This window comes from Grammomys surdaster, unplaced genomic scaffold (genome assembly GCF_004785775.1).
Source record: "Grammomys surdaster isolate TR1022 unplaced genomic scaffold, NIH_TR_1.0 125704, whole genome shotgun sequence".
NCBI lineage: Eukaryota > Metazoa > Chordata > Mammalia > Rodentia > Muridae > Grammomys > Grammomys surdaster.
Window position 1 is genome coordinate 1,028,360 of NW_021620539.1, and position 10,276 is coordinate 1,038,635.

A 10,276-nucleotide genomic window follows, 5' to 3' on the forward strand; every position below is an offset into this window, starting at 1 on the left:
ATATGTATATTACATATATGTAATGTAATACATATATGTGTGTGTGTGAGAGAGAGAGAGAGAGAGAGAGAGAGAGAGAGAGATCCACCTGTTGACACCTAGCTTGATACTATATCTTGGTTATTATGACTAACGCTTCAATAAATGTAGAACTGTAGAAACTTCTTCTACATACTGATTCTCCCCCCACACCATCTTTTATATAAACCCAGAAGTGGAATTGCTGGGTCACATGGTGACTCTATTCCTATTTCTCTGAGAACTTCCATGCCATTTTCCATACTGACTATACTAAGTTTTGTTCCCACCAGCATTCTGAGGCTTCCCCTTTCTCTGTATTCCCACTGACCCGGGTTATTTTTGCTCGTTTGATGGCAGTCATTGTAAGTAGGATGTAATGGTAGCTTATGTGGCTCTGGTTCACATTTTCCTGATTTGTGATGTTGAAAGTTGTTGTATACACTTTCAGCTCTTTGCATCCCTTTTGAGATCTATATCTATATATGTGTGTGTGTGTGTATGTATATATGTATATGTATATATATTCAGATTATTTGCACTTGTTTTTATTGCCTGAGACAGGATCTCATGTAGGCTCAAACTCACTATGAAACCAAGGCTGTGACATTGGACTTGTGGTCCTCTTGCCTACCTCCTGAGTGCCAGCATTACAGGCGTGCATCTGTGTCCAGTTGATTCACTGTGAGGAATTGAACCCAAGGCCTCTCACACTAGACAAGAACTCTACCCACTGAGTCACACCCCCAGCCCTGGCTCATGTTTCAATTAATAGGATTGTTTTACTGCTTTGGTTTTTGAGTGCCTTGTGTGTTCTGGATATTAATCCCTTTTCTAATGAGAGGTTTGCAGATATTTTCTCCTTTTCTGCATGGTGTCTCTCCCTATGTTGAACACTTTCTTTGCTGATGTCTCCTCAGTTTTTGTCTTTGGATTCTTTGCTTTTGGGGTCCTGTCCTGAGACCTCTCCTCTGTGGTTTTCTTCTAGTTATTTCATAACTGGGGGGAGGGAGTGTCCCACATTTGTCTTCAACTCATCTGGGGTTGATTTATTATGAGGTGAGAGTTACGGTTGTTGTTTCATTGTTAAACATTTATGTATCGCGTTTTTCCAGCACAACTGATGGAAGAGACTGGCTGTCAAGTCTTGGTGCCTTTATAAGTACTTAGCTGTCTGTAAATCTGTTGGATTACTTCTGAGATCGGCGTTCTGTCTTGTTATTTTAAGTATGTGGTTTGGGGGGTTTGGTTATTTTTGTTTTGTTTTGTTTTTAATGTCAAATATGATGTTTTGGTCACTATAGCTTGGAAGTGCGGTTGGACATAATAATGAAAAGTAGGTATTATTATTAGTTTCACTTCTTAGGCTTTAATTATTTGTATATTTTGTAGTGATAGAGTCCAAGGCACTGAGAAAGCCAGGAATGTTCTCAATCACCGAACTAGACCCAGTAGTTGTTTTTAGTTACGGCAAAATATGCATAACCTAAAATATAGCATCTTTACCATTTTGAAGTATACAGTTCAGCAGTACATTCTTGTGCAATGGTCACCATGTCCATCTTCTGAGTCACTTCACCTTCCCTAACTGAGCCCTGTCCCCATTAAATGCTAACTCTCTGGTCCTCCCTCCCACAAACCCACAATCCCCACTCTAGTTCCCATCTTCAGAGGTGTGACTCTGGAGATGGTCCAGGCATAAGAAGGAAAGTATTTCTCTGTTCATGGCTGTATTATTTCACTTATAAGGCCACTGTTTTTCAATGAGAAAAGAAAAGACCACATAAGTGGTACTTGGCAAATCCAGTTCAAAGTTGGGCCTACCTCACTGTTTTTCTGTGCAATCCCTTCTCAACTTACCCAGTAGTCAGGCAGCGCTAACAGCCAAGAACGATGAAGAACTCAGTGTCCTGCCATTCAGATCAAAGAACCTAGAGAACAACCTGCCACTGTGAGTGACACATAAGTAACCCCAGCATTTAAGAGGCTGAGGCAGGACGATCTCAAGTTCTAGACTCTCCTATATAGACTATAGCAGATTCCAGGCAGGCCAGCCTCTCTGGGCAATTCGACCCTGTCTGGAGGGAACTGGTTAGACTTGACTTGGTAGGACCTCAGGGAGAATAGTTGGAGATGGTGAAAGAACATTCCAGGATCAGCAGGTAGTATACGTGAACAGAGATTCTCAAATACTCAACCAGATGATTCACTCAGTTCAGGAGGCCTTGCCTTGATAAAGGAATTTATAGACCCTCACTTCGAGAGCCTCTGAGTCCTCATGCCTTACACAGGCTCAAAGGCTCTGAGAGGTTAAAGAGGCTATCAGTTATGTTTACCTCAATGGGAAGTATTCTAATCAACTTCAGTCTTCCCAAAACGAATTAAAATTTACTAAAAAGGTGAGCTTTATGAAGCAAGGACAGACACTTGGATGAAATGGGGCATAGGTGAGGTGTCTGGCATGTCTTAAAATCCTACCAGGCAGAAAGTGATAGATGAAAGGGCCTGGCATGGAGAATCCAGACTCCTCACCTCTGCTTCTAGATCCCAGCATGCAATCCATCCTGATGCCAGCACAGGCCAGCTGGTCACTCATTGCCACTCCCAAGGCTTCCGGCCCTGTATAGACCTCTACTACCCCTCACCTCCACCAGCTGTCAGAACTCCATAAATGATTTCTTTCCTTGGAATAGAAGCAAATGAACCCCTTGCAAACTGTGTCCATTGACTCCTCCGCAGTAGGCCTGCAGGGTTAGTCTCTTCCTTACGGCTCTGAGACAGAGACATCTATATTGATATCCAGCTTCTAGAAGCCATCCCTATGCCTTGACTTATGGCCCCATCATATCACTTGTGTTCACCCCCTGCCTTCTTCCCTCAAATCTTCATCTTCCTCCTCGACTATATAGAAAGGCCCCATGGTCACAATAAGACCACTTAGGTTACCCAAGAGAACTTCCTCATCTCAAGAGTGTTAGGTTGGTCACATGTACAAAGTCTCTTTTGCCATATAAGGCAGCAGTCAAGGATTCCAGGAATAAGGATGTAGACCTCTTCCAGGGGATGGGGAGAATTACTCAACCAACCACAAACTTTTTTTTTCTTAAAACACATATGGTCAGTTCCATGATAACAGTAACTTGGTGTTATAGGTGCAGGATGAGAAGGACATCAAGTGTGACCAACATTTATGCACTCTTGCCATGCATCAACCACTGAGTCAGAAGGAACAGAGGAATGAACAAGCATTTTCTATCCCTAAGGGATGGAGAATCATAATCTCATCCCAAGCTGTTCTTCACACACATCCCAGTAGGAAGTGGATAACATCAAGTCTGACTCAGAGGAGTGGAATGCTGTAAGATGAGTAGTCTCTCCCTGAAGGGAAGATACTCTAGATTAGAGGCCCTGGGTACACAAAGGCATAGAGGTATAACACAGTCACGCCAGACCCACATTCTCAAGAGTCCACTAGGGAGAAGGAACTTCCTTGCATGGGCTATGTTAGTAGGAACAGGTACCACCTGACCAAGAGTCTTCCAGGAAGAAGAGAACAGTTGGGACAAACCTGTCACCTTAAGCACTCAAATGATAAAGGAGGAGTCTCAAAAGACCCACACTTTAAAACTACCGTGTCCCTTTTGTGGTTTCTGTCATTGATGCTGAGAAAACATTGTCCCCAGGAATAAACTTTCCATTGGAGGGACATCTGTCTCAAGGTGATTATAAAGCAGAGTTTCAAAGTTTGTCCCATGTATTTGTAATCTTAGGAAATAGGGTTTCACTCTGTCTTGTGGATGATAACCAGAAGGATGTTTAACAATTTAAATCCGCGTCTCCTTGGAGGGGAAAAGCTATGTGACACTTCCCTCCATCTGCTTCCTGGTCAGCTCCTGTCCCACTCCCCTTTTGCCTTCCAGTGTTTTTAGGAATGGTTGTCATCCCTAAACAAGCAGATTTCTACCATTATTTCTGATTTTTTTTTTACCTCATTTAAGCTTGGCCTTCGTGCTCCCGGTCCACTCAGGTGACTGTCCCTACCTCAAAGCAGTGTCCTTCCTTCCTTCCTTCCTTCCTTCCTTCCTTCCTTCCTTCTTTCCTTCCCTCTCTTTATCTCTTGGGAGACTTCAAGGTTCCTTGATGTTAGACCCCTCAATCCAGTGCCCACCTCCTCCTCTAAAACTATAAAAATCCAAAGTAATGAAGCCTTACTTCACCAGAGAGCAGGTACTCAAAGTGTTTGTATCTTGTATCACTAAAAAACAGAGCCAGAAGGGAGAGAGATGGGGTGTGATGGTCACGAGAGGGGGCTCCAAAACTGCATTCACTCTAGAATCTCATCACATCTTTACCAGAATGGCTCTCGCTTTGTGTTTCTCTTCCATTCAAGACTTCACATGTCTTGGTCTCCAGGGTATACAAGGTTAAGTAGTAGGATCTTTAAGATGTGAGCCCAGTGGCAGATCCTGAGGTTAACTGACAGTCTTTTCCCTTGAGGCATTATGGGATATCAGGCTCTTTAGCTTTCTGCCTCTCAGTGGGATTTGATTGCTTCCTCTCACACAAGATCCCACTATCACATTATAAGGTCCTTACCAAGGCTGAGTCATTGCTAGCACCATGCCCATGAACCTCCAAAATGGTCAGCCAACTTCTTTATAAAGTTAGCCTGACTCGAGTGTGTTTTGTTGTCGTAAACCACAAACTAACACAGCTCCTCCGGCAACTCTTTCTGTGACTCCATTGGCTTCTGGGTAAAATGTTAGAATCTTGGTATCTGAGATAAACACCATGACCAAAAGCAACTTGTGAGGCATTGCTTCCACTTATGTGCTTCAATCATTGTTCATCACTGTGAGGGGAACTCAGGCAGAACCTGGAGGCAGGAACTGGAACCGAGACCGTGGAAAAGCATTGCTTACTAGCTTGCTCTTCATGACTTGAGCAGCCTACTTTCTTACAGCACCCAGGATCACCTGCTCAGGGGTATAACCAACTATAAGGAGCTGAGCCCACCTAAATCAATCACAATTTTTTTTTAAAAATCCATGACAGACTTGCTACAGGCCAATCTCATTCCCTCTTAACTGGGCTGGAGAGATGGATCAGTGGTTAATAGCACTGGATGCTCTTTTAGAGATCATGAGTTCAATTCCCAGCAACCACCTGGGGGTTCACAACCATCAGTAATTGGATCCAATGCCCTCTTCTGGTGTGTCAGCAACAGCGTGCGTATATACATAAAATAAATAAATAAGGCTTTAAAAAAATTCCCTCTTCTCAGATATGTCTCGAGCTTGTGTCAGGTTGACATAAAGTCAACCAGCACACATAAGGAAAACTGCAGGACATGGTTTTAATGATGCATGAACACTTGCTACAGATGCCAGCCACCCTGTTTTCCTCTTCTAAGATTATAAAAGTGCTATTTTAAAATCCTATCAAACAATATGAGAAGATTTAGAAAATATAGAGTCCCATCTCACACAGTTGCCATTCCGTTGGTCAGTTACCCATCTGGCCTGAACAGAACCTTTTGCAATGTGGAAAGTTCCGTAGTGCCATCGAATGTAGCCGTTAGTAGCCATATCTGACTATTGAGCCGTGAATGGTGCCAGGGTTACTGAGGGAATGAAGTTTTTGTTTTCATCCACTTAAATGCATAAACTTCATATGGGTCCTTGCCCTTGTGTTGTGGCACGGATACTGTCCTTTGTGCATATACTAAAAATAAACATGTAAGATGACTCTCATCACCTCTTCACACACACAAAAAAAATTATAGGATGCTGTTGTAGTCAGAATATCTAATGCTGCCATGAAACACCATGGCCACAAAACAAGTTGGGGAGGAAAGAGTTTATTTGGTTTATACTTCCATATCAGTCTCTGTTCTTTGTCAAGGAAGTCAGGAAAGGAACTCAAACAGGGCAGGAAGCTGGAGTCAGGAGCTGATGCAGAGGCCATGAAAGGATGTTGCTTACTGGCTTGCTTTCCCTGACTTGCTCAGCCTGCTTTCTTATAGAACCCAGGACCACCAGACCAGGGATGGCACCACCCACGATGGGCTGACCCCATCCCCCAATGATCACTAATTAGGAAAATGCCCTCCAGCTAGATATTATGGAGGCATTTTTTCAATTTTTTCCAATTGAGGTTCCCTCCTCTCAGATGACTTTAACTGTGTCAAGTTGACATAAAACTAGCCAGCACAGATGCATATGTTTTGAAAGATGCTGATTTCAGATAATCATAAATCTTGGAGAACTATCCATGCTTACAATCGTAAGGTCATATTATTCTTTTTATCTTTTACTACACGGAATTCTGCTGCACAAGTTTTTGTTTTTTTTAATAAATCAAGTACCATTTTCCTGTTATTGAAAGTATAAAAGATTCTGAAATGTATGGCAAAAAAAAAAAAAAATCTCCCTCCTATCCCAAAACTTACATCCTTTCTATTCCTCGCCCCAAAAGCAATGATGGTTAATTTTTTAAAGTGATATTTCCATGGCTACTCTGCATACATGTGCAGAATTTTTTAATAAAAGCATCACAATGTATTTAGCTGGTTCTTTATTATGGATCATCATTGTATAAGCATTCTTTAGACACACTTCTCCTTGATTAAATATAAATTGATAATAATGTTCAGTAGACTGATCATTTATTGAGCATGTTGCCTGAGCCATATATCATTTATGTCAGTAATTTCTATTAGCTTTAGTTTATTGGATATTAATTTCTCTTTCACTTTGCTTAGGATGAGGGTAAAATTTGCTAGCCACAGGCTTCAAATTATAGTGCACACTTATTTTTCAGGATTTATGAGTGATGTTATCTAGTCAGTCAGTGTCTTATGAGCCGGAGTCTAAGGGAAGAGATCAAGGCAGGGGCTGAGAATCAGTCAGATGCTGTTTGGCCCCGTACCCACATACCCATGGCATCTTGATCACCAAGTTATCTGAACTAACCTGGCTCCAAGCACAGAGACCCAGGCAGTGTAACAGAAAGCAGGTGAAAAGACATGGCAGCTCAAACTGGGAGAGTACACTGAAGTTGAACATCTCTATCTGGGAGGCAGTCACAACCCTAGTGGGCTTTAATAGAGCATCACAGGATGTCCGTACAAGTAGATTCTTAACATGGGCAAAATGAGGGTGTCTAAACAGATTGTGCTACTAAGCCCTTCGATGGCTTCCTGACATGCTCAGGATGACCCTGACTTCATCTGCAGCAGAACCTATCAGCCTCTCAGGTACCTGCCTCCTCAGTGGCCTCAGGGGACAATGCTTCCCAGCTGAGTTAGCATTAGCCACATTGGAGCTCCTATAAATGTGCCAAGTGCCACGTTCCCCTCACCTCCAGCCACCATATATGCCTTTCCCCCTATGTGAGCAGACTCCATACCATTCTATGTAACTCTGACTTGGGCCTCACCGACCCTTATAGACTTCAGCTTAGGTGTCTCTTCCTCCAAGATGCTTTCTCTCACAGCTCTGAGGAAGAAGAAATATCTGTCCCATGCTTCCCTAATTTTACCCCCCACTCTTCCCCAACATGGCTCTCCTCACTTCCTAACACTGACTAAATGCTCTCCTGCAACCTGCCCCTACCTCATCCTACACCCTAGAGAGGATCTTGGGTCAACTCCATGAGGCCAGAATCCATGTGTCCTGCATCATCGCCTGATCAACAATACTTGGAAAAATGCTTAGACGTTGAACGAGTGGCTGGACCTAGGATACAGCCATGCTGTGTTGGATCTGTGTGACTGTGAGGTGAGGGTGGTGGAGGTGTCTCTGTGAACATCCAGCACATGTGCGTGCAACTGTATGCGTCTGTGCAGATCCCTGTGGCAACTGGAGGCTGGAAGGAGAAACTCACTGATGGAACTCAGGCTGAGTCTTTTCCTGCATATAATCGCCATCCAATCTTAGGCTAGTGCTAGCCTCTGTTTATCAGTTTCTTCTGATATATCTGCTGTAGGTAGAGTCAGGGTCTGTCCAGAGCATATCAGGAAGCCATCGAAGGGCTTAGTAGCACAATTTGTTTATCAGTTTCTTCTGGTGGCCCACACCTGAAAATAGTTCTTTGGAAGTATGGAGACTGTTCCCAGAGGGGGAAGAGCAGGAGCATGGCACTTGGCACACCCATAGGAACTCCAGTGTGACTAGGCTAACACGCAGCTGGGTGGCATTGCCTATTGAGGCTGCTGAGGAGGCAGGAATCTGAGAGGGAAGGGCTGATAGATCGGGAAGATTGAGATTTCAAGGTCATTTTGAGATACATAGTGAGACTGTCTACAAAAACAAGATAACTAAAAAGAGAGTTGGAAACCAGATGATATAAGCAAGACTTGGACCTTCAAAACAGAAAGCAAGCATCACAGCTACCCTATCGTTTAGACTTTTGCTCAGGAAGCACTAACTGGCCCCAGAGGCTATACTTTCTTCTGTGCTGTGAATTCGATGCCTCCTGCAAACACTACCATCACCACTGTGGAAGGAAATCAAGAGAGCTGCTTTCCCTAATATAACCCTGCATGAGCCTATAACCTCCCCCAGCCTTGCCAGCTCCAACTGTCTGCTGCCAACAGGGCCTCTGAGCGTAACATCAGGTGTGCAGTCAGGGCTGCTGTGGGACCCCCTTCTTATACTGGACTGGGGTTACCTTGAGCCAAGACAAACACAGACACAAGTGAGCACGAAGCTAATGTGGCGTTTTAAGAGCTGAACCAATCTTAGCACATTGCTAGCCAAGCCTCTTGTTTAACGCAAGGCAAACCTGAGGCCCTGGAGGGTGAAGTCATTTGCTTGAGAAGATGCAGCTGCCTTTTTGGCTGCCTGTTGGTGTTGGCCAGAAATAACAGGTCAGTGAGTTCCTCACAAGGACCCGGGATCTAGGGAGATGGGGCGTCTGAGGATGGTTGGTTCCTTTAGATAGAAAGGGGGTAGTTCTCAGCCTACCTCACAGCTTGAGAAAAATGTTCCTTTTTTAATATAGCCAGCTAAAAGGATGACATAATATCTAATGGAACCGAAATATATCCAAAACATACTAGGGTTTAAAAAAAAAGCTTACAAGCTTACATAGCATAATTCCATTTTTACCAAATATATAAGGAAATCTGCATATATACTGCCAATGCCTTCCTTTGGATGGATGCTTTTCTCTCCTGCATACATGGATGTGTTTGTGTGTTCCCTGCATTTACTGTTGCCAATTTACCAAGGAGCATGTCTAATGCTTAGTTTGAAAATTCAACAAACGTCGTTTTCATTGTATCAAAGCACACCTAGTCCCCTAAGTTAGTTCAACGTAAAACTAAATGTGTGTTGTGTATGTGCTCAGGCGTATGTGCCCATGTTTGTGGAGGTCAGAGAAAGACATTGGGTCTCCTCTTCTATCCTTCTTCCTCTGAGATGGGACATCTCAGTGAAGCTGGAGCTGGCCATTTTTCAGCTAGATGGGCAGCCAGCGAGCCCACCAGTCTTTCCCGTCACTACCATCTCCCCACAGTTACCACAGTAGCTCCTTAGGTGGATGCTAGGGTTCTCAACTCAGCCTCTAATTATTTGTATAGCGAGCACTCTTACTCAGTGAGCCATCGCCCAACCCAGAATCAGTCCAGCTTCCTTTGTTCCAAAACGAATTTTGCCATTTGTAGCAACACTCCTCAGGGAAGCCCTTGTCTATAAAAAGCCGAAGCCCAATTTTGAACTCCTATTTTTAAAAACTATTAAATTTCCATTTGACTCTACAAAGTCAGGTCCCTCTGACTTAGCCTCAGAGAACAGATGCTCTCAGGTGCATGTGCCAAGTTCAAGTTCCAAAGACAAGGTCCTGGCCTGTGGTGACCCCACAGAGACCCGGCATCCCTCCTGCCTGTCCTGTCCTGAGGCCCTTCCTAAGTCATCAGCCTGACTCATGGTCCCTAGAGCCACTGCTCAGGACTCACTCAGGGTAGAGCAGCTTCAGAACTTTTGTGCCAGCACCCTCAAATCCCTAACAAGGAGAGAAGAACTTTGGTTTGAGATTGTAGCTGTGCAAAAGCCTGGTTAGCTGTCTGCTCTGGCCAGCTCCTAACATTAGTAAGAGACTTGTACAGTACCTACAGAGCATACAACAGAGTTGACTTGATTTGTCAAAAGGATGTCCAAGTTAAAAGATGGCTGGGGAACAGGCCAACATGTTGGGGTAGGAGAAACAGAAGAGACCTTTTGCATATGCTAAAGTACTTGCTCTGAATCTCATT